This window comes from Herpailurus yagouaroundi, unplaced genomic scaffold, assembly GCF_014898765.1.
Source record: "Herpailurus yagouaroundi ecotype Mexico unplaced genomic scaffold, PumYag 181, whole genome shotgun sequence".
In the NCBI taxonomy this organism is placed as follows: domain Eukaryota; kingdom Metazoa; phylum Chordata; class Mammalia; order Carnivora; family Felidae; genus Herpailurus; species Herpailurus yagouaroundi.
In genome coordinates, this window is record NW_024412412.1 from 17,544,561 (window position 1) to 17,569,816 (window position 25,256).

Sequence of the window (25,256 nt, forward strand, 5' to 3'; positions counted from 1 at the left end):
AGTCAAAATCATATAAATTGTAGAAAAGTGGTTTTCAGGAGGGGGATGGTGAGAGAGATAGGGAGAGGTTGATAAAAGGGTACAAACTTTCAGCTACAAGATGAATAAGGTCTGAGGATCTAATATAAAATGTGCTAAATAGAGTTGATAACACTGTATTGTATCATTGAAATTTGGTAAGAAAGTAAATGTTCTCACCAAAAAAAAAAAAAAAAGGGTAAATATGAGAAGTCACGGATGTGTTTGACATGGGAGGAATTATTTTACAACGTATACATATATCAAATCACCATGATGTATACTTTAAATATCTTACAATTTTGTATGTTAATTATATATAGCTCAATAAAGTTGAAAAAAGAAGAAAGCTTTTTTTTTTCCCCTCTCTGTCTCTCTCTCTATATATCCCATTGGTTTTGTTTCCTCCAGATAGAGTCCAGAGTGGAGGAACATATACATATGAGAGAGATACATACAGATAGTTCTCATATTCCCCAGGGAACACTGCTATTTTTTTCAAATGCCACATTGTCTCACTCTTCCTTTCTTTGCCCATGTTCTATCTCTACTGTTTTCCCTTTTATCTTGGTAGTACCTATACAACTCTCAAAAATTCTCTAAGAAGCCTTTGCTGATTTGCTAGTTGTAATTTGGTTTTGTGTTCCCACTGCACTCGGTGCATGCCCCTGTTCTGTCATTCTGCAGTCATGAACTCTGACTGCCCTCCTTGAGGACTCTAAGCAACTCCAGGGTAGGGACATGCTATCTCCAAAGCCACAGCGAAGACCTGACGTTAGTGGGTCTTACTGTTATTTTATTTTGGAGGCGGGAATAAATGGAAGTATGTCATCCACTTACTCCAAAATTTCTTGAAGGAACCAAGTTTATCACTTATTCAGATAGATTAGATGAATCACTGCACTGACACAAATGCAGGTGGGCAGTGCCTGAGGAAGTCATCACACAGGGAAAATCTCTAATACCTTCTGAGTTCTCGGCACAACCACTGGACCACGAGGTTTCTGAATCCAGTCCTCTGCTGTGAGTTTTCTACCCAGGGGCTCAGTCACCCCAAACTGCCTGTTACAAACCAATCTTTTCTTAACCTGCCCTTCAGCATGACTTTTCCTCTTGGGAGAAATAAAACAAAATGTTAATAAATCAATGACAAACGTCATGTGAAAGCGATCATTGATAAAACCTGAAAGAGGAGACTCTAATTGGTTCCCTGAATTCAATTCCTGAACTTTGAGAAATTGGCTTAAACCAGCCATCAAACTGGCTACCAAGATTTTACTTCCCTCTCTAGATGTATGGCACCCTAGGTCTGTGGCACTAATTCAGTGTCCTGGTTATTCCGACCCCCTCTGATCTATCTCCATCTCCAGATTTATGGCCCGAACTCACCATTCTGTTATTGCAACACCCCCTAAATGGTCCCCTTCCCCTGACCTCAATCTCCTCCATTGTACCGTCTACACTGCCTCCAAATTCAGCTGTCCACTCCTCACCTCTGCATTCGTTTCCTATTGCTGCTCTAACAAACTACCATAGACTCAGAGGCTTCCACACAAACTTCCTATCTCGCAGTTAGGTAGGTTGAAAGCGTGCTATGGATCACACTCAGCTAAAATTGAGGTGTCATCAGAACTGCATCACATTCTCAAGGCTGGAGAAAGAGTCCATTTCCCAGTCTCGCTCAGCTTCTGGAGGCTTCCTGCATTGCTTGGCTTGGGGTACCTTCCTCTGTCTTCAAAGGCAGCCATGCTGGTCACGTGCTTCTTACATTGTATCACTGACGTCTTCTTCCCCTTCCGCTTGTAAGGATCCTTCTGATTATATGAGGCCCGCCCAGATAATGCACGATAGTCTCTCTCCATTATGGTCAGTCGATTAGCTACTTTAATTCTTTGCCATGAAATGTACCATATTCACAGGTCCCGGTATTAGGCCGTTGACGTCACTGCAGGGCAATACTCTGCCTACCACGATGGTGCCTCTTGCTACCACCTACTCTATGCTCCAGTCAAACCAGAGAACTTGCTGTTACTGGAAGAATCATTCACATTTACACTTCCACGCTGCTCACGTTGTCGCTGCGTCTGAACGACACTTTCCTCCCCTTTTCTATATATCCTTAAAGTCTCAACTCAACTGTTATTTTCCCCAAAGCCTGTTTCAAGTGCCCAGGCAGAACCAAAGCTTCTTCCTCTATCCTCCTACACCACTTGGCTTACACCATCCATTCCAGGTTGACGGCTTGCTATTGCTAGGCTAACTTTCCCATCACACTTTAATTCCTTGATGGTACCTTAACGTAATCATTCTCGCATCTTCTCTGATATCTAGCAAAGATTGTAAGCACAGAAGGAGCTGAGGAATATGTGCTTAGCGGGGTGGATTTCCAAATTCATGAATTATCTGGGAGGGAATTACGGTCTTCAATTTTTTTTTTTTATTGTTTGTTTATTTTTGAGAGAGAAAGAGAGACAGAGTGTGAGCAGGGAAGGGGCAGAGAGAGAGAATTTGAAGCAGGCTCCAGCTCTGAGCTGTCAGCACAGAGCCCGATGCGGGGCTTCAACTCACGAACTGGGAGTTCACGACTTGAGCTGAGGCTGGATGCTTACCTGACTGAGCCAACAGGTGCCCTGGAATTATGATCTTTCATTAAACAGTTAAACCCATTAGGTAGTGAACTTTATTGTTCAGAAGTTCTATGTATCAGACAATGATGCCATCTGTGGGGAACTGTAGGAAGGAAGTAAAATTTTAGGCACAGTTTCAGTGACTGAAAGGTAGGACTCCATGTCAACCCAAAGGGCTCGACACTTCCTTCACGTTGCCTCTGGGTTTGAACTGTATTTGAATCCTGATACAATTACTATTCTTATTTAGGAGAGCGTTCTCAATTATAGAGCAAGACATTTATTTTTTTTCACACTATTCTTATGTGTTGTAGGTTTCCAAAAGGAATTATAAAAATTACTCTGATGCAAGTGGTACATATTCTTTTTTTTTTATTTTTTATTTAAAAAAATTTTTTTTTCAATGTTTATTTATTTTTGGGACAGAGAGAGACAGAGCATGAACAGGGGAGGGGCAGAGAGAGAGGGAGACACAGAATCGGAAACAGGCTCCAGGCTCTGAGCCATCAGCCCAGAGCCTGACGTGGGGCTCGAACTCCCGGACTGCGAGATCGTGACCTGGCTGAAGTCAGACGCTTAACCGACTGCGCCACCCAGGCGCCCCTACAAGTGGTACATATTCTTAAAATGAAGATGTGATAAGCAGGTCCTTATAATAATAGTTGTGAACACCTTTTTATCACTTTTTGATATCTGGATTAATTTTCAAAGATGGGATATTTTTCCACTTCTCAAAAGTATGAAACATTAAATAAGGATTATGTCTATTTTTGCCAGGCTTTTAAATACAGCAATTCATTTAAATGTCCAGTACTCTTCACTGGACAGGTGAGAACGATTCTCAGGACCTTTGAAGGCCTTTTCCCTTAGTCCCAGAACTGGGTAGGTGGGATTCAAACTCCTCTTTTTTTAGCTTAAAAGCACCTGGTATTTTAGGTATGAGTCTTACATCCTTGAGGCACCTGAATGGCTCAGTCAGTTGGGTGTCCGACGCCTGATTTTGGCTCAGGTCTTGGTCTCATGGTTATGAGATTGAGCCCTGCATTGGGCTCTGTGCTGTGTGTGGATCCTGCTTAGGATTCTGTCTCTCCCTCCCTCTCTGTACCTCCCTTACTCATCTCTCTCTCTCTCTCTCTCTCTCTCTCTCTCTCTCTCTCTCAAAAAGAAAACAAGAAAAAAGAAAGAAAAGAAAAGAAAAGAAAAGAAAAGAAAAGAAAAGAAAAGAAAAGGAAAAAAAGATTATGGTGTGATGAAGTAAAAAAACATATAGAGCATTTGGAACCTAGAGTTACTGAGGTCTGGGCAAGTCAGTTAGTGTCTCTGAATTTTAGTTTATTATAAAAATAGAATGAAGCCTACCTCATCACTTTGCAAAGATGAAATGAGATAAATAAAGCCGGTTTATTTTATTATGTTTCATTCCCTACCAGAGTTTGGGAAATGGGAGACTCTGGTGCCATAAAATCCAACGCTCCACGGTACCACCCCCGCAAACTACAAATGAGAATTCCTCCTGAGTTGAACACCAGATGTCCTGTAGGATACAAACATCCGCTGACTAGAAGGTTATTTTTCACATTCCCATGGGCAAATTATTTTTATGACATGAACCCATAACTGGCATAGGATCTCCAAATGGAATGTTTTATAATGAAAAAGGAGGGGGGTGGTAGCTGGCAGCCTGAGGTCCTGGTGACAGGGGAAGCAGATTTTCTTGGAACTGGCATCTGGGTGTTTTGCACTGAGTGAGCGAGAGGGTAGATTTCCTATGGAAGCCGGAGGGACCAGGAAGGAGCTCTGCCCCACTGCGCGTGTCCGAGGCTGGGGTGCCACCAGCACCACTCACACCTGTGCAGGCTGCCCTTGGGTCCCCCTCTCCGCACCGCAGCCAGCGCCTGGCTGGAATGGCTGGTGGGTCTTTCTTGGCCCGGCAGGCTTTATATGTGGGTAGTGGTCATCCTGCAGTTGGCCTGGATTCTAGAACTTGACTCCAAGTCATTTTTCTAAGACTGACGAGAGTCCCCGCTTCCTTGATGTTTATGTGCAGAACCACTGAGGGTCCTCTCCTCCCCACCACACACATCCGTTAGGAGGAACAGGGTTATCTCATCTTTTCCCAATACACACACACGGGAAACAAGTATCTGAAACTTTGGAATCTCAATCTCTTCTACTGGAAACACAGCTTTTTCCAGGAAAATAGGCAGAGGAACTTGAAGAAATCTGACATTAAATTCTTGTGGCTCTTTTACCTTTGCTCTCCTGAAAAACTCTTTATCCGTTCTCTTGTTCTCAGGAGAGGGCTATTATGGGTCTAAGCAGAAGGTAACTGGTCCAGTGTCTTCAGCGAAACCTTGGGACCTGCTGGCAGTGAGGAGAGGAGGGATGCGTGATGACAGGCGGCACCCAAAATGCTCATTTGTTGTCGCTTTGGCTCAAGTGCCCCCAGGAGAGAAGCCAGATTCCATGTGATTAGAGTATCTGGTTTGTCGCGTTCTTACAGGCATAGCAGTTTTCACCTGGAAAAGAACGTGAGTTCACCTTCCCACTGGACAGAGAGGGAAACTCCCCACCACTGAATGATGTGAATGGTTCTGGACAGATCAGGGCCATGGTCCAGACCTGTCGACTGTTCTCGCACGCCAGGCTGCCAGTGACCTTCTGCGTATGACTCTGCTCCGTGCGTGGAGCTTCAGGTCCAAAAGCTGGTGTGCTGCGAAAATGGCCAGGTTGCATATGCTGAAACTCTATTTCAAGTTCAATTTGGCAACAGTCTTAAAGACCTTAACTGAAATAGTACTATTAAGCGAGGCTCAACTCTCTCCATCTATCACATTTGAAGCTTTTTCATTAGGGCCACTACCGAACCTTCTTTACTTGGGAAACCTATTCAGCAATAAAGAACCTGACTGATCAGTGGAATATGAATTTTACTGCTGTGTGGAGACATGGTTTTATTGTGCCGTCAGGGAAAATGAGATCTAATTGGGGAATGAGTGACTTATAATCCTCTCTGCATCATTCCTGCTGTCCATTAAGGCACGAAGCCAAAGACTGCTTCCTCTTAGACGCAGCCTGATTTTTAAACTTTTCCTGGATTTCTTGTTTCCCTTAGATCCTAGATCCGGCATAAACCTAATGCATCTAGCACACATTTTGGCTCCCTAACAGTTCCTGAAAAATTCCACTCTATTTTTTTTGGCTGAAGGTCGTGAAAAGCCAAAAATACAAAAGAAAGAAAGGTTGGGGAGGACATTTAGAAAGCGCATCTAGATTGCCAATTCAGATGGCTAGGCTGGGACCATACATGTGGAAGGAAGGGAGCCATGAATCAGTAATTCCATGTTAACAATGTAATCTCACTTCAATTACATGATGATTTTAGCCAGAGTAGATCTGGCTCACAGATGATGACTCCAACTTTTCCTTGCCCTGAGAGCCTGGAGGTTGCGGACTGAGCCTCCACTTGCTCTGTACACAGGGCTTTGGTGCTCCAGCCATTTAAGGAGTGGTGGGAAACTGACAGTCCGTTTCCAGCACTCCTCTGTGCTCTCATATCAAAGCAGATGTGCTCTTGGGAAGGGTAGGATTATTAGAACATCCCTTTCCTCTAATGGCTTCTTTTGCACTTCATCCAAGTCCACTTACTCTCACACCAGTGGTTCAGAAAATCAGGCTCATTTATTTCTCTCAGAGGCAGTGGTTTCCCACTGCGTTGACATATGCTATGTTATGTTGCATTTTGCATCAAGATAGTTTTGAACACGGGTACCCTTACTCACAGGTTTATCTATTGGAAAAGAATAATGGCTGCATCATACTGATGGACATCGTTGCTGAGATGGACGAAACCTGATTTCAAATCTGGAAAGATAAATTTGACTATCTAAATAGCCTTGGTCAATGCAAAAATCTCTGGCTAGGAAAGTCATGTTTTCCTTCTGATCTGGAGCACCTTAGTGGTAATTTTTTTTAATCAAGTGGGAACAAGAGAGAAAGGAGAGACACCCAAATGGGGCTGGAGAAGAAGCAGATTTGTTTTTACATCATCGGACTGCAAGGAGAACCTCCAAGAACAGACATGATCACCCCCGGGGATTTCGAAGTTACCTGAAGCCAAGTGGAAAACAAGGGCTTCTTATTTAGGAAACGCACTTAAACATCTTCTAATGTAATAAACAGGCAGGGACACTTTAGCTTTTTACCAAAGAACAGTACATAAACATAACCATACCCAACTCTGTAAGCTGAGCTGATTCTCCCAGTCGGAAGTGTACCTTTGGAAATGGCAAAGGGACCTCCGCAAAATGTGGGTAATGAGAGTCAAACCCGAACAAAGCAGCAAGTCTGGGAAAAGAAACCCAAGCACCAAGACATTCAGTGAGTGGAAAGTGCTCGCACACATCTTTCACGAAAGTTAGAGTGCGTATTGAAATCAGAGCCAGTGGAGCTACACCCAGTGCTTTGCGAGATTTTTTTTTTTTCAACGTTTATTTATTTTTTTGGGGACAGAGAGAGACAGAGCATGAACGGGGGAGGGGCAGAGACAGAGGTAGACACAGAATCGGAAACAGGCTCCAGGCTCTGAGCCATCAGCCCAGAGCCTGACGCGGGGCTCGAACTCCCGGACCACGAGATCGTGACCTGGCTGAAGTCGGACGCTTAACCGACTGCGCCACCCAGGCGCCCCGCGAGATTTTTGATACCATGTGATTTCTGTGTGTGTGTGTGTGTGTGTGTGTGTGTGTGTGTGTGTGGCTATAAAGACAGCAATAAAGACAACACAAACCCATTCCTTTCCTTCTGTAGAATCACACTAGATTTTTTTAAAAAATAAAAACTGTACTATCAAACTAAACAAAGCCACCAGGATTGAGAAATGTTGTCCTGGGAGTTGGAGTTTTTAAACTGGAAATTAGTAATACAGAAGTAAACTGGAAAACAAGGCAACTCCCATTGAAAAACCCTTTCAGGGGTGAGAAGAATGTATTTCCACTTCCAGCTCTACTAAGTAAGTTATTTCACAGTCTTTGTCATATTACTTAATCTTTTTAAGTCCAAGTTTTTGTTTCTTTGTTTTTTACCTATGAAATGAGGGCCCTGGATCTACTGTGTTCCAGCTCTAGTTTTTGCTATAATTTTTGAAATGTTAAATCAGACAAAAATGTTGGCTCAAATTTAGGCAAACTGATACAAAAATGTTTTAGGAGGAGGCAGCATGGAGGTTGACCTAAATAATTTAGAAATCTGCTTTGGGGCACCTGGATGACTCAGTTGGTTGAGCATCCGACTTGAGGCTTAGGTTTGTGAGATGGAGCCCTACATCTGGCTTGCTGCTGTCAGTGCAGAGCCTGCTTGAGATCCTCTTTCCCGCCTCCCCCCCTCCACCTTCTCCTCTCCCCTCCCCCCTCCCTGTTCCTCTGTGTGTGCTATCAAAAATAAAAATAAACATTAAAAAAAGAAATCTGCCTTAATATTATACATCATTTTTAAAGTGTAAGCTAAAAACTCATGAAGAGTAAGATGTTGTTAGAAATTAAATTTGAGAAACAAATTAAGTGCATATTAATGATGAATTATTTTTGTGTCCTGGTATAAATGGACTATCAGCCGAAGAAACACTCTACATGTTTATAAATATTAAATGGAACTAATGCCTTCAAACACACCACGGAAGGAAGAATCAAAAAAACATCTAAAGGTAAGCAGACAATGCTGTCGGTTCTGCAGGGTCTCAGTCTTCACACAGAACTGAGGGTTTAGGGTGAAAAGGAATTTCAGTTTCTGTTGTGAAGTATGTTTCTTCAAAGATACTTATTTAAAGCAAAGTTTACAGAAGAGACGAAGGAAATAAAAAGCAAGCATGGGATTTTTTTTAAGTAAAAATGTCCTAATTATTAACTTCTCTGACACTGAACACTATTGTTTCAAACCCTCAATTTCAATATTTGTTTTATCTGTGTATCCTAGAAACAATGATATTAAATGGTAGCCTTTTGCTTCTTCCTTACACTCAGTGAACAAACTCTAACTTTAGCTGTGTCTGTCCTTACACGTTTTTGTTAGCTATATGAAAAACTTCCTAGCATAGTTTTATGTCCAGGAGAAGCACAATTTTTTTTACTTCTGATGTTTTTTTCCCAGGTGCAGGCAGATCCTGAGTTGCAGCAATGCTGGACTTTCTCCACTGCTGGTGGAGTGACCCATCTGATAGGTGAGTCTGGAGAGATCTAGACTCTTTCTCTTTATTTTCTCTTAACAGGAAGCTTGGGTAGAGAAGAACACATATATCTCTAGTCCTTCAAGCTTCAGGTGTTACGGGAACTGCCTGTAGCCTGGATAGGTAAGTCTGTTTAAAACTGGGATTTAAATTTAGGATGCCTACTTTGCTTCAGATTTAAGCCTAACACATCGGTCTAAAGTTCATCCATAACAAAAGCAATAATTAGGTTCTCATCTACCTCACCCTTTGACCTTATTTCTTAGTTGCTTAAGAAGATAGTAGATATTTTAAAATATTGGACCCCCTTAAAGATTCATTAAAATGTCTACATCCTCCTTCATGGAAAATAGGAGAGATGAAAAAGTCTTCTTAGATACCCAATTGTGTAATCTTTATGGCCATACTGTGAATACAGAATAGTCCTCCAGGATATAACTTATTAAATGAAATGTTTTCAAGGACCAAGTAAGGACATTTGCTTCTCTACTGATTGTCCTAGTATAATGCAATTTAGAAAATATATCAGCAGACTTGATTTTAAATCCTGATGCTATTACTTACTAACTGTATGGTGTTGGAGATATCTCTTAATCTGAACTTCAGTTTTTTCAACAGCAAAAAGTATGATAACCAATCTGTTATTAAAAGAGTGCATATGAGAAGCTTAACAAATACTGATCTAACTTTCTCTTCCTATATACACTCCTTTTCATCAAATAAATTGTATGAAATTTATTTATGAACTGTATGCTATGTTGGCAATTAATTCCTAATGGAAACATTCTTGGGAATGCCTATAATAGAATGTAAAAATATGAAAATATTTACATGAAATGTATATTTATAGAAAATAGAAGCTTGTCTAGGTTAACTACAGGAGTTATCATACTTTTTTAAAAGTAGAATTGTAAACAGTACAAACAAAAGTCACTTCCTAAATTAATTCTTACATAAAAAGTTGGTTGTAACAATGCTTTCAAGTGCACAGCACTTTGATGTTCAAAGACCCCTTACAATTAAAGAGTGTCCTTTCTGTGATCATCTTGTTCCTTAGACTATCTGGAAGATCCCCTGAAGAGGATGCTGAGATGATCTAAACCAATCTTCAAAAATCTCTAGTCCTCAGAAAAGCAATTTTCTTGTGGGAAACCTGACCCCATCTATTTGCCTGTGTTCAGAGGTGTTCATCTTTGCTGTGCATCAGGAACACTTATGGACATTTCTTTAAAATATATACCACCAGGGATTATGATTCAGACATTCTGTGATAGGCTATAGGAATGGGTATTTTTTTTTAATTCCCTACATATAATTCTGAGAAATAAAGATTGAGAACCACCACTGGGAAGTTTTCAGTCTCTATTGGGTGGGTTCTAGTGAATCCAGGGGGATCACACAGTGATCATCAAACAGCATCCTGAATTCTTGGAGGAACCCAGAACTAATTTTATTTGACTGATTTCTATAAGATATTATCCAAAGCTCACTGCCATATCTGCCTATTAGGGGGTATACCAGGCTAGATTTCCCCTATAGTGTCCAGGAGGCTAATCCAGAACTTTTTTTTTTTTTCCTGGTATGTAAAGAGTAACATAACTGTAACCTGACTTGCTTTTATCAGTCACCACTGCTTAACATTTCTTTCCTGAAACTTAGCAACATGTTAAATGGGAATTCAAGGATTCCATAAATGGTCTTTGACTCTATTAATACTCCATTCTTTCTTCTATAGATGTGGCTTAGTGTCTCTTATGCCCACTTGGTCTACTTTGCATCTGGGTAAAATTTGGTTGCGGATGGTTGGCGGTTATTCGAAGTCTTTTTCCAGATTCAATTTGTATCCTATAGGATTTAGAACTACAAGAAATTCACCCAAGTATAAAAACAAATAATGAAACAACACATTTGGTGAGCTCAGGGAAGGGATTTGATGCTGACTGGCGGTTTGGATTGAAGGGAAATATTGAGGATTCGCTTTTCAGGGTAGGATGTGGTTGCCTCATCCTGCTGCCAAATATATTCTGAAAGACACCCTTCTAGGTGGTGGTTTCTTTAAGGAGACATGATTAACTGAGCAAGATTGTTCTCTGTTGTGGTTTTGGAAGAACAACTGGGTAAGGCCACTGTGTTTAAAGAGCATATTTGTTGTGTCTAAATTCCAGTGTCTGTCTATAACTAGACCCACGGTTTAGATCAGTAATTTATTTAATTTCTGATTTAAACTCATGCTCTGACTCTTAGAGAAAACTATGCCCAGGAAGAAGAAAATTACCAGAGCATTCACCATTCCCAAAAACCTTTCAGTAACAGAGGACTTCGACTTGTTTAGCACATGACTTTAGAGAAACCACAAAGCTTGAAAATACTAATTTTTTCATTAAAGTGCCAGAAAATTCAAACCCAGAGTTTTAAACAGTGGTTGTTATATACTATTAATAGCTCTAAAATAAGCAACTTTTGGAATCAGGATGAAAGTTAATTATAGAACTTCTTTGCCGTAGCTGTTTCTATTTACATCTCCAAACCACAGAAGCAAATAATGTAGACTTTACTAACACATCAGCATCTTCTTGTCCTTCTCTTAAGTTTCTGACTTCTTTGAAGCTACTCTTAAAGCTTTCCCTTAAAAACACATCGTAACCGAATATTCCCAGTTCAAGGACAATTTCAGTTTGTAGTTTTTAGTCTAAAGGAAGTCTTCTTAAAATGCCGAATCTCAAGTCACTTATACCCCCAAGTAAGACAAAAGATCAAAGCTGTTGTACACAGGGTGCATATTATCCAGTCTGATTTGTATGTAGTCCTTTTGTGATTGTTTGCTTCATCAACAGCAAACACAACATAGTAGGAAGAATCAAGAGCGTGAAGTTATCTGCTATGTAGTGATCGTTTCCACCACCAAAATGTAAGTGTGACATTTGGGTTGATTTTTAAGAAAAAGAAAAATTTGAAAGTGAAAGTAACTATCCAGAGCAAAAATTTTAAGATACTGCAAAGTCTAGCAGAATTGCATGTTTTGTTTTCAGTCTTAGCCAATTTACATGGCGGCAATTGACTCAGTTGGGGTGGAGAGCTGACTGATTATGAACGTCATTCTCTCCAGCACCCCGCCTCACAGACACGCCCAGCTGACCCTGAATTAATCAGTACCCACCTACACCAGTCTTGGCTGCACATTAGAATCACCTGGGGAGCTTTTAACAATCGCTATGCCAGGTAATTAAATCAGACCAATTAAATTACCATCTCTGGGGGTGTGGTCCAGTCGTGAGCAGCTTTTAAAGTTTCCCAGGTGATTACAATGGGCAGCCAAGGTTATAAAACCGCAGCTCCCTATCTAGATACATCCATGAGGTTCTGATTACCTTAGCATTTCTACTTTTTATTTTATACAGAATGGGGTAAGAGGCTGCCTAGGACTCCCAGAACATTCTCCATTTGTAAAAATATCCCTGAAATGGACAAACAGCCTAACAGAAAGTGAGCACAAGACAAAACATGTATGTCTCTCAAAGACTGTAACCTCATATTCAATCTCATAAGTAACTGAAATGCATTTTTCTAAAAGAAAAATCATTAAGTACCTATTATATTATAGTAATGATTGCAAAGAACTTAATTCCCAGTGCCCTTGGGATTATGAGAGGGAAGACATTCTCATATATTCCCAGAGGAGTGAAAATTGGCAGACTTTAAAATAACAAGAACTACAACTACTAAAGAAAATACCTAACATTTAATGAATGGTAACGATGAGCCAGGAACTGTTCTAAGTACTCCTAACTCACTTGATCCTCATGACAGTTAAGTGAGATAAATACTGTGATTATCCCCATTTTCAGCAAAGAGACTAAGGCACAGAGGCATTGAATCACACAACTAATAAAGAAATGGGACATGGGGCGCCTGGGTGGTGCAGTCGGTTAAGCTTCCGACTTCAGCCAGGTCACGATCTCGCGGTCCGAGCCCCGCGTCAGGCTCTGGGCTGATGGCTCGGAGTCTGGAGGCTGTTTCTGATTCTGTGTCTCCCTCTCTCTCTGCCCCTCCCCCGTTCATGCTCTGTCTCTCTCTGTCCCAAAAATAAATAAACGTTGAAAAAAAATTTTTTAAAAAGAAATGGGACAGGGATGCACATACCAGTATTCTAGATCTAGAGCCTGTGTTCTTTGGTACTCACAGCAAGGTAGGGAAACTTGATATTGTGTGTCCAGGTCTCAAAGAGGACCCAGTATATCAAAATTCCTCTTTTGGGACTTGTCTTAAGAAAATGATCAGATATATGTTTACTTATGTCCACTAGGAGTAAAATAAAATATTGAAAAAATGGGAAACAAGATGAAAGTCCACTAATAGGGGGTTGGTTAAGTTAACCATGTTATAATCATATGATGGGATGATATGTTCCCATTAAAAACCTTGTTGTAAAGCGATTCTTTCCAACCTTTTTCACATCATGACACGTGAAGAAAATGACAGTATTTTTATATCACACGAGGGCAAACAGTCAAGGGGGCTGGAGAATACTGGTTCTGGAAGCTGGTGGCACATGTCCAGCCAGCCACTGCAAGAGGTGATGGAATCTTATCTTGACATGTCTGTAGTGTATCCCCAAAGATTAGTTACAAAGTACTCATTTGTAGGAACATATTATGCTACAGGCAAACGTTCACTAAATTTTGCTAAATGAAGACAATGCCAACTATAAGGAATCGTAATACATTCCAGGCTAATAACTCCATCAGTACATATTGGTACAGGTAGCCATAAACCCATACCAGTTGTCAAACTATTAAAGGAATTCTGTATCTGCTGGTAAATAGCCCATGCACCGACAAGCCCACCAATGCCACTGCCACTGCCACAACCTCTGCTGCCACCACCACCCATGGCTTCTCCCAAATATGGCAAATCTGGACTTCCTCAAGATAAAGCAGCTATGAAGTAAAGCCTGAAAGGGGAGTTTGGAAGGAAGGTTCAGGGCTTTATTCTGATTGGTTGGTGTCTAAGCTGTGCAGGTAGTTCAATGTTTTGAATATTACCTCTGCATATTAAAAAAAAAATCTCGGGGGGCGCCTGGGTGGCGCAGTCGGTTAAGCGTCCGACTTCAGCCAGGTCACGATCTCACGGTCCGTGAGTTCGAGCCCCGCGTCAGGCTCTGGGCTGATGGCTCGGAGCCTGGAGCCTGTTTCTGGTTCTGTGTCTCCCTCTCTCTCTGCCCCTCCCCCGTTCATGCTCTGTCTCTCTCTGTCCCAAAAATAAATAAAAAACATTGAAAAAAAATTAAGAAAAAAAATCTCGGTAGGGAAGAATTTTTGGAAGAATATGTATTGCAGATGTTAATATTTATTCGCTTTGTACTTTTCTGGATTTTTCTACTCATCCGCTTTGATCAATTATATGTTTATAAGTAGGAAAAATAAAGACCAATACATAATACTTTTTAGAATTGATCTTGTGATTATGGTTGAATCTGAATTCTTAAATCCTGATATTTACGAAAGTATCTTTGGCCTTCAAAGTAACAGAAGGCTCCTGAACTGGCTACTTGAAAGGACCCACTGGTTGGGATGAAGAGGAGACTGTATATCAGCATGGTAACCTAAAGATAAGAGTCCTTTTCCCAATTGCTAGATACCACAAAAAATTCTCATAATCTTGTGGAACCCAGGGAAGGAGATAGGCTCCCAGTAATAACTGAGATGGAGTTTTAAAGACAAAATATGTTGATTTAAAAGTAATAAAGGACTATGTTCTGTCTTGTCATTCTGGGTTTCTGGGCCAAAATTCCACACAAACACATTGTTGGGGAGAGTGCCCGCCCATGCTCAAATCAAACGACACTTCCAACCTCTGACGGGGCCAGTGCTGCTGTGAACCCACCCTGCCATGATTTATGCCAGAGAAGGTCACCACTGCCTGAATGATGCGGTTCACTTCTCAGGGTGGCCCCCAATCTGCAGCCATCTCATCTGCCCAGCGAAACAAAACACCACCATCTCTGTGTGCTTTCTAATTCCCGTTATAGCTTCAATGTGTCTACCAAGAGGATCCTTTGGTGTGGCCTTCAGCCCTTCACTCTAAATTCACACACATACACACACACACACACACACACACACACACACACACACGAATGAATGTCTGGCTTTTCCTGATCTTTTTTTTTTTTTTAATATTTATTCATTTTGAGAGAGCATGAGAGAAAACAAGTGGAGAAGGCGCAGAGAGAGAGGGAGAGAGAGAAGTGGAAGCAGACTCTGCACTCCCAACGCAGAGCCTGACACGGTGCTTCAACTCGTGAACCAGGAGATCATGACCTGAGCTAAAATCAAGAGTCAGACACATAACTGACTGAGCCACCCAGGCGCCCCGTCCAGATCTTTTAAATAACATGTGCAAACAAAAACTACTAATTCCCTTTCCCGCAACACAGCAGGGAATCTTCTCTCTTTCCTCTTAGCTGCTGGGACTGTCCCCCACTCCCATCCCACTGGTTTATCCTAGCAAAGGACGCTAAAAGAGCTCTGCTTTCCTCCTGGAATCCCATCCTTCCCTAAGTATGACAAGAGAGAACAATGAGGCCCACCTGCTCCTCACTGGGGAAGAAATACACAAAGCGAGCTTAAGTAAATCTCCATCTCAATAAATATCCTTTCACATACTTTCAGATGTGCGCTGCTATTGAAAAACACTCAATATTCATTGAATGAATGGTGGCCAAGGATATATTTGAACAAACAAAGTGTCATCACAGCACCTCGATAATTTGGAAGTTGTCTATCACACAACGGAACCATAGAACATAGCTAAGAACTGAGAAGAAAACAAAACAGATGTCTTAGAACACTTTACAACTGGGCACTATCAACAGAGGCATCATTTTAGTCTGTTTATATGTTACTTACAGTTCAAGTCAGCCAGGTTTTTGGGTTTCTTTGGTGAAAGGCCTTGAATTTTGGAGCCAGAAGGACTTGGGCTCGGATTCAAATAAATTTAACCCTTTTCTTAATCTGCAAGGTAGAAATAATGACATTTAACCACAAAGTCATACTATGAGAATTAAAGGAGCTAACATATGAAAAGAATCTAATGAAATCTTATAGATAAAAATGTATTTAATAGTGACTTCTTTTTTCTCCTTTTCCAAGACCAAGGCAGACTGGAAGCAGAAGACGAGGAGGTTTCAAAGATGGACAGATAACAGTGACAAGAAATAACAGGCCTAACCTGACCAGAAAGGATATTATGTGGAAAAATAACTCAAAACCACCAGGATCCTTCTTCACTTCCAAGGCCATCACTGGGTCACAGTAACGAAGAAAAGGTGAAATTATATTCAGTATCTTTCTCAGAAGTTGGTGAGACAGGACAGGGACTGTAGACTACTTCTCTCCAAAATAAATAAGATAGAAAATGTTGGGGCTGGGAAGCTTTGCTCAGGGTAGAGGAAAGGGGAGGTGCCACCTTATAAGAAATGGATATACCCGAAGAGCTTGGGTTAACTCTATCCATGGAGCAGAGGTTAGCAGTCTTTCAGTAAAGGGCCAAATAGTAAATATTTTCAGCTCTGTGAGCCACAGAAGGCCTCAGTTACATATATTTCTTTCACGTGTGTATGTTTGTTTTGCCACACTTTAAAAATGTAAAAAAAAAAAAAGTTCTTAATTTACATGCTGTACAGGAGCAAACCACAGATTGGATTTAGCCCACAGGCCATATCCTGTACAGGATTCAAGTTAAGTGCCTTTTAAAATCCATTACATAAAATAATGGGTGAAGTGTTGACGTCTGCATTTAAGTCACCTCACTAGAATCGAAACTTCATTTACTATCATTTTAAATAAACGCACTAATTGGGGTTTACTCATGTTAATATGCCTCTGCTTACAAATGGGAATTTTAACCAACCCAAACAATAAATGGCAAAACTAGGACTCCTATACATATCGGGGAGAAAAGTAAAACTGTATCACAAATAAGAGCTAGCATTTATTGCAAATGTGCTCCAGGCAACATATATGTGACTTGTTATGGACTGAATTGTGCGTCCCCCTGGCCCCTGCCAAATTCATGTGTTGAAGCCCTAATCCCTGGTGTGACTGTATTTGGAAACAGGACCCGTAAAGTAGTTAAGGTTAAATAAGGTCAGAAGGGTGGAGCCCTAACTCAACAGGACTTGTGTCCTTCTAAGAAAAATGCACACCAGGAGTGTGTGTGCCCAGAACACAGGTCACAAGAAGCCTGCTTGTCTGCCAGCCAGGAAGAAAGCCCTCACCAGGAACCAACACTGCCGGCACATCGATTTTACACTCCTGGGGTAAAGTCTGCTATTGAAACCACTGAGTCTGTAGTATTCTGTTGTGGCAGAGTTGGGGTTTGAACCCAGGCAAACTAACTCAGGGTCATGCTCTTAACCAGGTTACAGTGACATTCTTCTCTGGTTTACGGTAAAGATGGCTTCCCACTTAATTAAATAGCACTCATAGGAAGAGCTAACTAGCATCTAATAATGGGACTTGAAATGCTTTCACACATGACCACCTGAAGATTTCTCTAAGTGTCAATCATACAAATTTTACTGCTTCCAAAAGGAGCTAAACAAAGAAGAGATTGATGGCCTATTGCTTGGCAGGGTGGATGTTGGAATCTGCCCAAGGGAAGAAATATGAACCAGATTGTATTTTACCCCTTATGCCTTATATAACATATATGCACCTACAACGTACACCATGGCAACTTTTGTACAGACATTTTTATATAAACCATTTTTTTGTGCAAAATGAAATGTATACTAAAGGAAAGATTAATTTCCAAAATAAACTGGTCTTCCAGATTTTATAGATGTGAAGGGGATGAAGCAGACATACCCAAGCGGCCCAACCTTTATTTTGGCAATCTCCTTTTACCCTCTTTCTTTCCTCGTTGCTCCTGATCTCTGAACTCAGAATCCAGCATTGGCTAATCCCCAGTGGTGTTACACTAGAGAAATGCTCAGGCTGGGCTTAGAGGTTAATCCTGAACTGAATTAACTCCTAACTGATTACACAATTGAAGACTGTTGCAGGAATAGGAAAACAATGGCTAATATGGGCAGAGAATTATCATTAAAGGTTGTCAACTCTTGCGCTTACCCGGTCTGCAGGTTTAATAATCAAATACATAACCTACATGATTTTGAAGGGGCTCATCTGAATATTCTGAATGAAAAATGACAATCCAGGAGGGCACAAAAAGACCCCACGTTGCAAACCGGTTCTCTGGCACCAGTGTTAGATGAATCAAATTTATTCCATTCTGTACCTTCAGAGGTATAGAAATGACTTTCTGAAATGTTGAAGGAGGCATTTTTAAAAATTTCTTTTCTAGAAAACATGCACTGAATACCTCTCGTAAATATTCAGTTGGATTATGGTGGAAACAGCCTGAAACATAGATAGTAGACTTCATAACTTACTAAGTGTTTTTTTGAGAAACATTTATTACAAAAGATTAGTAACTAACCCAATACAAAGATACTAAAGTTGATTGTCATTTTTTTTCTCTCACTCTTCCTTTATATGGTTGGTATTCAAAATGTTAAATCTATGACTGGTGTGGTTTGTCTGCTGCTAAAAAAAATGGAGCAGTGTGACTGCTGTATATGTGTTCAGGCAAGAGTAGCTTATGTTATTGACAGTATTAATATGATAGTTAGCACTTTTTGCATTCAACCATCAACATTTAAGAAGCACCCAAAATCTAGAGTGCCTGGATGGCTCAGTCGGTTAAGGATATGATTCTTGATTTCGGCTCAGGTCCTGATCCCACAGTCCCAAGAAGGAGCCCATGTCGGGTGGTGTTCCGCACTGAGAGTGGAGCCTGCTTAAGATTTTCTCTCTCTCTCAAAGAAAACAAAGAAAAAAAGAAGCACCCAAAATGTGTCAAGCACTCTTCTAGATACTTTGGATATACCTTTTGGATATACAGTGAGTAAAACAAAGATCTGTGCCCTTGGGAAGCTCACTTCTAACAGATGGAAAATGAACAATAAACAACAAGCAGGACAAATAAGTAAATCACTGTATAAGTTTGGAGGGAGACTCCAGACAACTGAAAATGCCCCACGGCAGGGCTTGGTGTTTTGAGGAAAAATAAGGTGACTGGTCTAAGGGTGGAGTGCTTGGGCAGGTGCAAGTAGCAGGAAATGAAATACAAGATGGGACTGAAGAGGTGGCAGGATGGACCAAGCCACACAGTGCAGGGTGAGATATGGGCCGGGATCTGGTTTGGTTTATGCAGAGTGCCGTGGGAGAAAGCTACTGGAGGGTGCCCACTGGGAAGTGATGGAATGTAACTGACATTTTCACTGGAGTACTTTGGCTTCTCTGTGAGGAAGACCCTAAGGGGGCAATGGAGTAAAAGGGAAGACTTAGGGGCTCTGAGCCAATTGTGGCTTGGACTGGGGCGATGGTCAGGGAGATGGTGAGGGGTGGTCAGCTGGAAAATAATTTGGAGAGAAGCCAGTAGGATGTTCTAATATGTGAGGGGTGACAGGTAAAAAGAAGTCCAACTTAGTTTTGCCCTAACTGGGACCGTGGTAATTTTGGGAACAGGATCTCTTCATCTGTACCAGGCAAACTAGCCGTGTAGAACCAGCCAGAGTAGCTATAGTCAGGCACCTTTTAGGAAGTTATACCCAGTGATCATGTGGAGGCAGAGAGCCTGGTGCATGATATGTAATGGTTTGCAACAAGCATCAAAAACAAAAAGAATAGGATGGAAACAATATAAGGTATCAGAGAACACCACATATAATAAAGAAAATACGCATATTTATATATTTGTATGCACTTAAATCTCTATATCTATATCTATATCTATATAAAGGAAGCAGTGTTTGCATATAATAGATCAGGATTAAAAGTAATTCTTACTATGGATTTAGGTCAAAAAATTTGAAAGCACCTGACCCAGTATGCCTCTCAGAGCACAGCACATTGTAGATGATTCAGTGGTTTTGTTGAATTAGAATGAAAACAAAAGAAAAAATATGAATTGGTCTGGTAATAAAACATTTCTTTTCTTTGTCCTAGGGAAGGGGCACGAGGAGAGAAATGTAGTAATCTTTTTCCTCCATGTTAGCTATGACCACAGACCCAGTAAACTGTGCATACAAAAAAAACTTAGGGGCAGTACTTCATTATTACGCAATTTCCAGGGACAGCACTGTCCTTAATTCACAGTGAAACAGACTGAAAGGTCAGGGTGAGTGGTGACAAGCAGTTCTGCCTATTTCCAATGGTAATAAAGTTTTGATTCCCTGACCAAGGTATTGCATTGGTTGACATGGGCCTGGAGCCTATATTCAGGCTTACAAGTCCATATTCTTTTAACACTTAAAATATATTAACTAGAAAGCATGCCATCTTTGGTGAATGGAAAATAGTTTGTTGTGTTTGGTGCAGTTAGGGAGAGGCACAGACTAAACTGGAAAGGCCAGTGGTAATTTCGGGGCTATGAGACATGCAGTCTATATGCCAGGGATGCTAGGTTTAAACATGTGCGGAGACGTGTTGTAGAGCAATCCCTCCACTAAAGTAACGGATTTAGTATTTATATCCATGCTTTTTTAAAGTTTGTGGTCAGTGACTCCCTATCTCCTGGATGAACAGAGCTAGTCAATTGCCTGCCACAGGAGAGTTCAGATTACTACATCAGAAAGGCAGAGTGGGGGAGAGGGGGAAGGAAAGAAAACAAAAAAAACAACCAAAAAAAAGTAGATGTTTTTCTCCAACACAGTTTTTTGAAGCTCATCCACCCTTCCATTGCCATTTTCACTGACTACCTGAAACTATTCTTCCAATGAGTTGAAATACTCATAGGCCTTTTGACACAAAGTGTGGAATTTTTGAGGGACTATTGGTGACATGGAAGAGAACACTCTTGCTCCCCTAGCACCTGACTCACTATGGGAAGTCAGGACAGTGGAAGGAACCCAGCGCCCACTCCCTCCACGGCCACTGGGTTCTCTTTGGGCTACAGGGTTGAAAAGGAGGAAGACTGGAGAGGGGGAAAGCCATGGGGAGTCTGGTTAAGATGTAATGGAGGCCTGAGCCAGAACACAGGGACACCAGAGAGGCCACATTTTCAGAAAAATATGTTTCAGATTTTTAGTTTACAAATTTCATGAATTTTATCTTGAAGATTTTTTAATTTTTTTTTTCAACGTTTATTTATTTTTGGGACAGAGAGAGACAGAGCATGAACAGGGAAGGGGCAGAGAGAGAGGGAGACACAGAATCGGAAACAGGCTCCAGGCTCTGAGCCATCAGCCCAGAGCCCGACGCGGGGCTCGAACTCACGGACCGCGAGATCGTGACCTGGCTGAAGTCGGATGCTTAACCGACTGCGCCACCCAGGCGCCCCCTGAAGATTTTAAAACCTAGGCTGCTTTCTCTTCTATCTGTGTAATATGAAATAGCTTTTTCACTGGCATGGGAATTAAAAAAATTAGTCTAAGCAAAACATAATTAGAAAGATAAACATACTTCCTTCTTAAGCATATGATATATGCATAAGCCTAATCGAAAATATTTTGCTGGCTTTGCTATTCAGTATTATCTGTGTCACAGCTCCCCATTCCCACCCCTCCCTCTGAGGCCCATTAGAGCAGATAATTATGAGTTGACTTGATATAGGGAAGAGCCAAATTAAGCGGTGATGTAACCAGTGAGAGCCACGCTAATCCTTTCCATCCCACACAGCAGGTGATTCTCAGACAGGCTCTTTACCAGGCTGATGGTTGGAAAGTTTTAGAAACGCAGTCACAATTAATGGCCGTGAACCTAGGCAACAACTTAGCCTCTGTAGAGATCACGAATATCCTCCCCTCTTTCTTTCTTCTTCTTCTTCTTTCCCTCTTTTTGTCTGAAGAGTTTGGCATCATGTTAAGATGCCTGGCATTGTGATTCAAGTTCTAGTTTCTGAGATATTCCAAATGATCCACTGCTGGCGCAAACAGAAAAATCTCATGTTGTATGGAGCACCTGTCAGGCTTCACTGCAGGACATCAACACACTATTTCTCGTCACTTGACAGTATTTTGGTTACATTCACCACAGCTTCCTTATATAAAACACTGTTCTCTCTCCATTTGTGTAAGTGTGCAAAAAGTTCCCTTTAGGTGTTTTCTAGTGCAAAAGTTGGAGAAGGCATGAGTAAAATTTCTGGATATACATACTTAAGCTTTCTATAATAAATGATTTTTAAGTGACGATTTTAAGCATAGTTAAGCTAACTTACATTATATTTTCGCTCAAGCAGATTTATATACAAAAGCATTCTATGGCCCATGAACAAAAATGACATGGCTGGGTCACTGTCAACAGGCTTACATTTAAAATTATCTTCTAGGATTGGGAATGAATGTATGTTGGTCCCACCTTCATTCCCTGCCAGATCCCGTTTGCTGCAAAGCTTCCATTTGTAAGTCTATTGGTTGAGAATAGGGGAGCGGTTGCCAAATATCTGAGAATAGAAAAGAACTTGACTTACATTACCATAATGTTTTGTCCAGTTGAACCTAATGACTACATCAACAGTATGTAGCATATAATGTTTTTATTTATTTAATAAGAAGTGTAGTGAAGCATTTGAAACAACCTGAATCCCCAATGAGAGACTGGTTAAGTAAATTATGAGTTATAAAGAGATATAAAAATGCTATAATATTGGAAATGGAAAAGGAAGCAGATAAATCATATACTTGTGTTTATAAATATTAAAATTTAGGAAAATGTACATTTATTGAAAAAAGAAACTAGTCATTAAGATAGCAGAATGGTTATATTATTTCTTTGTTTGTGTGTCTCCTGATATGATGCTCTGAGAACACGGCATCAGTTATACTAATACCCCTGTGAAAAACGCATGAAGTAGATCTGATCATGAGGAAACATCTGACAAAGCCAAGATGAGGGCCAGTCTCTAAAATAACTGGCCTCCACTCTTCAAAACTTTCAAACCCATGAAAGACACACACACACACACACACACACACACACACACACACACACACACAATGATGCCCCATTCTGGATTAAAGAAACTAAAAGAGACATTTAAAACTAAAAGCAATGTGTGATCCTGGGCTAGAAAAAAATTTATAATAGATTCTATTAGGACTCATATATATTTGCTAACTTCAAAGAAAACTCATTCTTAATAAAAATGATTGCAATTTTAGCCTACGGCCACTTATCACAAAACATTCATGTGGAAAATAATTCAATAAATAATCACATACTTTATTTTACAGTAAAAATTCAATATTTAAATACAATATGTAAATATCAGTGATAAAAAAGTAAAGCTTTAAATTTCAGTGAGTATTTTACTGACTTTTTATTATAAAAATTTGAATTTTCTTTAAAAGTCTTATATTTTTCATTTGCCTTTCCAATATTTTATAATAAAAATTTCTTGAAGTTGCTTTTCTACGTTGCTTATATTTGTTAGAAAGTTTAATTATCTTTGATATCCCTGTCAATATTCCAGGAAAAGACAAAATATCAGTAGTCTAACAAGGACAAGTACTTGGTCATTATATTGCTTTTTTTCTTGGCTTAGTGAAACTAAATTTTTACTATTTAAACTTACAATGACAAAAAGGGATATTCTTTTTTCTTAATAAAAATTAGCCCTTAAGAAATCAAGGGATATTCTTTGTTCTTAAAAACTAAAATTTGGGGTGCCTGGGTGGCTCAGTCTAGGCTAAGCATCTGCCTTCAGCTCAGGTCATGATCTCATAGTTTGTGGGTTCAAGCCCCACGTCAGGCTCTGTGCTGACAGCTCAGAGCCTGGAGCCTGCTTTGGATTCTGTGTCTCCCTCCCTCTCTGCCCCTCCCCCATTTGCTCTCTCTCAAAAACGAATAAAACATTAAAAAATTTAAAACTAGAATTTAATGATTTCAGATTATTTGAAGAGAAAGCTTCATTTGTAGTTGAACTAAAAACAAAGCAAAGAAACAACACAAAAACAGAGGAAACGTATTTGACCATAATTATATTGTTACATAGAAGCAAAAAAAGAAAAAGAGTCATTATATTGTAACTCTTTTTTTACACTGAAACTTTCTATATATTGGGCTTAGGATCCAATTCTGCAATTTATTCTGTCTGATAGTCGCCATTTTCATTTTGTATATGACACCAGAATCTATTTTATTTACCATAGCAGCAAATCTCATGGGTTAGAATTAGATTCTAACAAAGATGTCAGTCTGCCTTGGTGGATGAATTTTCAGTTCAACTACAACAAAGAAAAATCCTATCTCAATACCTTACTTACTTAAAAGATTATTTAATGTTTTTGCTTTGTTCTTTTGGATTAGCTGTAATTGCAGAAAAGAAGTCTTCATAGTCCAGAATGACAACTGTTACAACTGTAATTGTTCCTCCAGTCTTAATGACAGGTTTAATTTAAAACTGCTCCTTCTCACTCAGATTACTGTGAGACCAACAACTCTGAACTGCTGTTTGGAGTTAAGAGTTGGCCATGGTATAGAGTGAAGATAATTTGATCTCCACAGGAATTCAGATTCTAATTTGAGCCTCATTAATCAGTGTTCTAATCAGGGAAACTAATCAACTGTATATACTGTAAGTTTATCTATTAGAAAGCCTTGGATTTCTCCCAGAGCTACAGCCAAATATTTCTTTTTTTTTTTTTAATTTTTTTTCAACGTTTTTTATTTATTTTTGGGACAGAGAGAGACAGAGCATGAACGGGGGAGGGGCAGAGAGACAGGGAGACACAGAATCGGAAACAGGCTCCAGGCTCTGAGCCATCAGCCCAGAGCCTGACGTGGGGCTCGAACTCCCAGACCGCGAGATCGTGACCTGGCTGAAGTCGGACGCTTAACCGACTGCGCCACCCAGGCGCCCCTACAGCCAAATATTTCAAATGGCAACCAACTTTGCCTTGTCATTGCTCATACTTGATCATCAGAAAATCATGTCTATGTCAGGAAAACAAAGGGACTTTGATTCCATGTGTATGCCAGTCATTTGCCTGCTAAATGCTAATGGAGCCCACAGTTATGCCACATTGACCTGCTTCAACACAGTGTAAAGTGAAAATTTTCCCTAAAGTCCTTGTCTTTCTTATACTTACATTTGCATTTGATCAAGATAGCATGAAGTTTAGTACTATCCACATTTACACATAATTTTGTATTTTAAAACTTAAAAAAGTATTACTAGGTTTCTTGCTTGGGGATGTGACTCTTCTACTCAATGGCCATTTATTATGAAGCTATTCTGTACCAGACACTGTGCAGATAAGAGTAGATAAGATAGTACATGTGGAAATGAGACAAAGGGAAAGACTGCAGAGGAAAGATGAATAA

The 25,256-nt window shown here is 40.3% G+C and overlaps 1 long non-coding RNA gene across 1 annotated transcript in view; it reads right to left on the bottom strand.

The window, feature by feature from the left end:
* LOC121039716 (uncharacterized) overlaps nt 1–25,256 on the bottom strand; it is a 125,662-nt gene that overhangs the window by 48,340 nt on the left and 52,066 nt on the right. Inside the window, exon 3 of the long non-coding RNA XR_005794950.1 lies at nt 15,774–15,878. This is a non-coding gene — a long non-coding RNA (uncharacterized LOC121039716). The remainder of the gene's footprint in view (nt 1–15,773; nt 15,879–25,256) is intronic.